Source organism: Petaurus breviceps, unplaced genomic scaffold (assembly GCF_028583685.1).
Source record: "Petaurus breviceps papuanus isolate PSGF00001 unplaced genomic scaffold, PetGlider_PUasm1.0 90804, whole genome shotgun sequence".
NCBI lineage: Eukaryota > Metazoa > Chordata > Mammalia > Diprotodontia > Petauridae > Petaurus > Petaurus breviceps.
The window spans coordinates 7,383,026-7,389,945 of NW_027187348.1; positions in this window are offsets into that span (position 1 = coordinate 7,383,026).

The following is a 6,920-nucleotide window of genomic DNA, read 5'->3' on the forward strand; positions in this document are numbered from 1 at the left end:
AAGTTAGGAAGAGTAACTGGAACCAGCTAGTTAACATAGAGAAAAGTCTCTGTGTTGGAGATAACAATTTTAAGTATACTTAGGCATTTGTTTTAAAGCTCTCAAAGAGGGTATCAGGGTGCCAGATCACTTTGCATGGGCAAAACATGCCCAAAAAATAGGGAAGCACTTCAGAGAGAAGGGGACAGATGCAAAAATATGTTGCAGAAGTAGAAATGATAAGGTTTGACAACTGGAGATTTGAGTTAATTGAGAATGAGGAGTTGAGAATGAGATGAAGTTGCCAACCTGGGTAACTAGAAAGATGGTAGCCCTTGACATAAATAAGGGAAGTTCAGAAAAAGAGTCGGTTTAGAGGAAAATATAATGAATTCTGTTCAGGACATGTTGAATTTGAAACGGCTATAGGACATAGTAAAAAAATGTCTAAAAGACAGTCTAGAGCTCAGAAGACAGGTTTGGGCTCAGTATATAGATCTGAGAGTCATCAGTACAGATATGATCATTAAACCCATGTGAGGTAATGAGGTCACTTAAGAGAGTGTATATATAGAGAGAATAGGGTCCAGGCCAGAATTTGGTGGGGTACATTCAGAGTTAACTGGAAATGATATAGATAAGCCAAGAAATGAGACAGAGAAGGAACAATCTGATAAGAGAACTAATAAAGAAGGTAGGGTCCTGAAAAATCAGAATACAGAGAGTATTGGGGGGTGGGGTGGGGCATCAGCAGTGTTAAATACTACAGAAAGGTCAAAAAAGATAAGCACTGAGAAAAGCCCATCAGATTTAGAAATTAAGAAATCATTGGTAGCTTTGGAGAGAGCAGTTCAGTCAAGTGAAAAGGTCAGAAGCCCAACCGCAAAGGATTGAGAAGTAAGTGAGAGGAGAAGTGGAGATAATTGAATATAGACAATTTTTTTTCTAGGAATTTGGATTAGAGGAACAAGTGATATGGGATAGTAGATTGAGGGGAATGGTGGTCTAATGAAGGTTTGGGGTTGTTTTGTTTTTGTTTTTTAGGGCAGGGGAGACTTGGGAATGTTTGAAAGAAGCAGGGAAGGAATCATCAGATGAGGAGAGATTGAAGAGTTGGGGGCAGGGATTATTGAGATGACAATTGTTGGAGAAGAGGGGGGAGAGATGAGGCAAAGAGCTTATGCAGAAATATTTGCTTTGTTGTGAAGAAGGGCTATGTTATTATCAGATACCAGAGTAAAAGAGGATAAAGTAAGGGATAATGTCAAGGGGTTTTCTGAGAAAGAAAAGGGAGGGGGGTGGCTAGGTGGCACAGTGAGTAAGAGCACAGGCCCCAGAGTCTGGAGGACCTGGGATTGGTTCTGGCCTCAGATACTTTCCACACACACACACACACACACACACACACACACACACACACACACACACACACAACTGACCATGTAACCTTGGGCAAGTTATTTAACCCCTATTGCTTTAAACAAAAAGAAAAAGAAAGAAAGAAAAGGGAGAAGAGTGAGCTATTGGTAATTGACATATTTTCTCAGTAAAGTATGATATGAGATCTTCTTGCTGAGAGGGTTGAGGGAGAAGGTGTAAGAAGTTTAAGGAGAGAGGGGTTTTAGAACAATTTCTGTGATAGGTCGGCGGGGAGAGAATCTTTTAGGGAGAATTAAATGGATTATTTTGCTGACTGAAGGCCCAGTTGAGGTTAGATAACATGCATTTGTAGTAAATCCAGTCTGCTTAGTTCTGTGACTTCTTCTAGTGAGGTGACTCTGAATACGTAGCACTGGACCTGGAGTCATGAAGACCTGAGTTCAAATATGACCTCAAATGCACAGTTGTTGTGAGGATGAAATGAGATAATATTTGTAAAGTGTTTAGTACAGTGCCTGACATGTAGTAAATGCTTGTTCACTTCACCTCACCATTCAGTAGCATATAAGGAGGATTGGAAAAGGTGGATGATTAGAGTAATCTAGTTGTACTTTGGCAAAGCTAGAACCCCAGTAGGACAGAGGGCAAGAGATTTGAGAGTAGAAGACACTGTGGAGTTAGATTGTTAACCATAGGGTTGAGATTGAGAATGGAAAAAAGTGAAGTTAAAAAGTGATAATAGCCTGAGAAAATACCCAGGGGGTGGAGGGGCTGGAGATTATAATGAGGCTAAAGAAAGGGTTGAAGAGGAGTAAGGCATAGGGATATTTGGAATGATAGATTATGATCAATCAGATAGAGGAATGTCAGAATTTTTTATTATGGAAATGGAATGTTTATGAATGATGGCAAGACCTAGGATGTGAACATTTCTCTGTTGTCTAAGGGGAACAGAGGAGTAGGTCATGGGATCTGAGGAGACTGAGGAACTGGGAGGTTATCCAACCTCTACCTGAAATGCTATAAAGAGAGGAAAGCCACAACCTCCCCCAAATAACCCAAATTCCTTGAATGCAGGAACTGTTTTACTTTTGTTTTTGTATCTTAGTGCCTAGCCCAGTGACTGGCACATATTAAGCACTTAAATGTTTTTGCTGCATTGATACTTGGCAAACTATAATTGTTAGAAAGTTTTTTCTCTACATCAAACCAAAATCTGCTTCTTTACAACTGCCATTCACAGCTCAGAGCTAAACAAGTCTAACCCTTATTCATATAATAGAACTTTAAATAATTGAAGATAGCCATCATATTTCTCCTAAGGCCCTAAAATTCTTGTGATCATTGTGATGGAATCCTAATAAAGCTGCTTCCAGCCCCAATATTCTAACTTCATTATAGACCTGGCACCACTGAGCAGCAGGCCCACTGTACCTACCTAGGGCTCCCCTACTCCCCTTCCCCCCAATGTCCTAACTTCTTCATATATGCCTCACTGCTCACTAGAACAACAGGTGTGTCCCTGAACTCTTAGTTCCCACAGAAACAGCATGAGATGGGAACCCATCTACTGCCTCTATCTAGTCACTGCCCCCAGACCCATTCCCACAGAAACAGGTAATCACAATCACACCATCCATCTAGCCCAAGATAGGATCATAATACCAAACTGTCTTAACCAGACAGGACCACAATATCTAGCCAGTTGTAGGGCAGAATGACCAGAATGTTTAACCACCTAACCATAGATGGGACCCCTCCTCCATTACCTAATCCTTTAACAAAACCCTCCTGCCTTTTTAATATTCAAGATTTCTGTTGTGTAATTGCATCTTTACCCTATAAAAATCCATCTAGCTTTCCCTGAAGTTGCTGGTTCCTCTTGGAATTTAGCCTACTTCATGAGAGGTATCAATCTCAATAAATGCCTATGCTTGGATTAGAGATAGTCTGACTCTGAATTCTTTGAGATGGTGCCACCACAACATATCATGAAATCCCAACAGTGTTTGGATGGACAGAGTCCCCACACTACAACAGTTTTTGGTGTTTAAACGGCAACAATGGGATGCTGGAAGGATGATGGTGCCCTCAATAGAAATTACAAAGTCCAATAGAGAAGTATGTTGTTTATAGGAAATATAATAAGTTCTTTTTTGGCCATGTTAAATTGGAGATGTCTATGATACAATCCATTTGAAATGTCTATTGAGCAGTTGGTGATGTGGAATTGGAGCAAAGGAGAAAAACAAGGGCTATGTGCATCCTCAGTTTCTTCAACCTCTAGTTGCAAAAGCATGGTTTCCAGTTGCATCACCATCCTATCATCCTCTTTTGGACACATTCAGACTTTCATTGTCCTCCTTAAATATGTCTAGAGGACACTCAGAATCAGATAGGATATGACTGATAAATGACCAGGACAGAGTACAGCAAGTTTATCACTTCCCATATTCTGGGATCTCCACCTCCCAGTGAAGACCAAGTTAGCTTTTTTTCTCTGCCATGTTACATTATCAATTCCTTGGGTTTACATTCACTAAATTCACCATCATCCTTCCAGCATCCCATTGTTGCCGTTTAAACCCTGTGACAGCAAAAACTGTTGTAGTGTTCACTAAAAACCCCTAATCTTTTTCACATGAATTATTGTCCAGCTATTGCTCTCCAATTTTGTACTTAAGAAATTGGCCTTTTAAAAAAAACCTGTAGAATTTTTTGTTTCTTAGATTTTATTTCTTGTTAGATTAAATATCATTTTAGTTTGTTGAGATCTTTTTGAAAAAAAATTCAATGCAAAAAATGCAACTTTGACAAGCATGTCATCCTTTCATTTGAGACATTGATTAAAAAAAAATCAACTAACAGAACCAAGGACAGATCCTTGGAGTTCTCTATTAGAGACTTCCTTTCCTTCAAGTTAGCTTGATTCCACAGTGTTTATGGGTTTGGTCCAGTCATTGAATGAATTGTGAATTTACCTAACTGTACTTTGATCTAGTTCAGATTTTTCCTTTACTTTCTTCAACACAAAGTTGTGAGGTTAGCATGAGGGACTATGGATAGTGGACTGCCCCCCCAAAAACCCAAGGGCTTAACCCAACTAGGTGGTACAATGGATAGAGTGCCAGGCCTCCAGTTAGGAAGACTCTTCTTCTTGAATTCAAATCTGGCCTCAGATACTTACTAGCTGTGTGACCCTAGGCAAGTCATTTAACCTGTTTGCCTCAACTTCCTCATCTGTAAATGAACTAGAAAGGAAATGACAAACTACTTCAGTATCTTTACCAAGAAAATCCTAGAGATATGAAGTTAGACACTATTGAAATGATTGAACAACAAGAAACCCACTAGAAATAAAAAATAGGGCTTTGTACTTTGCTGTGAATTATAGATTATACTTTTCAGAAAGAAATTAGAGAACAGGGGACTTATTTGTTCATTAATTATCTTAATTTTTCTCCAAGCACCAGTGATTACAAATCACATGATTATAGTCCTTTTATCAGTGGCATAGTTTAAGAGCAGAATGAAGTATAAAAGAATATTGTTTATTGGTAACCGATCAAATAGATATTTTAACAATTTTGATTTATTGAGCTAATATCATGAATAAGGTAATGTAGTTTCCAAAAGTGAATTCGACTAGGATGCCCCCAAAATGCTTTCATTCTAGATGGGGAGATAGCACTGTGTACGATGCACTGGATTAGACTTTTTTGGAAGCCTACATTATAGTTCTGGCTTTGTCACTTGAACTAAAGTTCCTTTACTTCTCTGGATCTCAGTTTCCTCATTTCAAAAAGGAAGCTTTTGGACCTGAGGGTAATATTACCACCTGGAATGCTCCTGAGCCCACATAGCAGGAGATTAAACGTAATTGGGAAATTTTTAATAAAATACATAAAAATACAGTGTAACATAGATAATGTTAATATGTGGTTCTGAGTCAAGATGTGCCTTCAGGGATCCTTATGTACTGCTTAGTGGCTCAATTTCTTTTTGAGTTTGACTCTACTGAACTACACCTCTAAAGTTTTGTTCTAGCTCTGACATTCTAAGAAATGTTGTGAAATCCATTATATTCTAATAATTAATCAAATATTTATTAAAAGATTACCATGTGCCAGGGTCTGTGTCAGATATTAAGAATACAAAGACAAGGGTCGGCCAGGTAGCACAGCCAGGTAAGAGCACCGGCTCCAGTGTTGAGAAGACCTGGAGATCGAACCCGGGCTCAGACACTCAGCACCCACCCAGAAACACCTGGCCGTGTAACCTTGAGCAAGTTACTTAACCCCTGATTGCTTTAAAAAAAAAAAAAAGAATACAAAGACAAAAAATAAACACCCTTGTATTCAGCAAGTTTACAATTTATTGGGGAGGTAATATGTACATATATGCCTATACAGAACAATTACAAAATAAATACAATATAGTTTAGGGAGGAAGGGTATTAGTTGTGGGAGGAGTCAGGAAGGATTTATGTAGGAACTGGTGCTTGAGATGAATTTTGAAAGAAGGATTCTATGAGTTGGAGGATAAGGAGGGAGTGAATTCCAAGCATGGGGAATGCCAGTGCCAAGGCAGTAGGGTGGAAGATAAATTTGTGTGTGTGAGAAATAGTAAGAATGTCAGCTTGGCTACTTGTTAGAGTGAAGAAGGGGAGTAATACATAAAGCAAGGTAGACCAACTATGTACTCTAAGAGAGTGCAAATATAAAGTAGTATAGGAGGCTAAAGGAGGGATTTATCACTTCTGATGATACTTCAGGGTGTCAAGGAGCACTAGTGGACTCTGGAGAGCCTTTTTGCCTTAATTTTCTTTTTGTGTTCCATTTTCTTTCACTTTCAGGCCCAGGGTTTGCCCTATGTTCTACCTGCTTAAAGCATCGTTGCTTCTTTTTTCAGTTCTGGGTTCCCCATGGCTCTCTCCTGCTGAAGGAAGTTCCTATTTCCAATGTAGTGAAGAAAGCATTCTTATGAAGTGGAGGACTTTGGGGAGTCTTCCCAGCTCTGACATCTTATGATACTGTGATTATTCTGTCCTCCAAATAAGCATGTAGACCATGTCAACGTTTTATGGGAGGAACTGTTTTCTTGTTACCAAGGATCTAGGGTCAGATATCCGAGTTGGAATCACAGGTATTATTTTACTCCCTTTGTAATCTGGGGCAAGTCATTTAACATATCTGGGCCTAAGTTTCCTCCTTCGGGAAATAAAGATGGTGGTAATGAAATGACCTTTGAGGTTGCTTCCTGATCTAAATTTTAATTATCCAATGTGTTTAGTTATGGTCTGTATTTTTCAGTTGCGATATTAGTCACCCTAAGAAAGACTCAGAGGGAAATAAGGCTGGAAACCCTACTTCTAAGAGAGGGGAGTTAAGGCCGGAAAAGTTATAATGGGACCAGTTTGTGGGAAGATCCAAGTAGGTAGCTTTGGAGGTAGCCCAAGAGGGCAGGGCCAAGGTCACTGACTTGCACCTGTGTGCACCTGTCTGCTTAGGAAAAGCTGAATGAGGTGTGGCAGCGAGGCCCTGGCCAGTATTCCTTCTCTC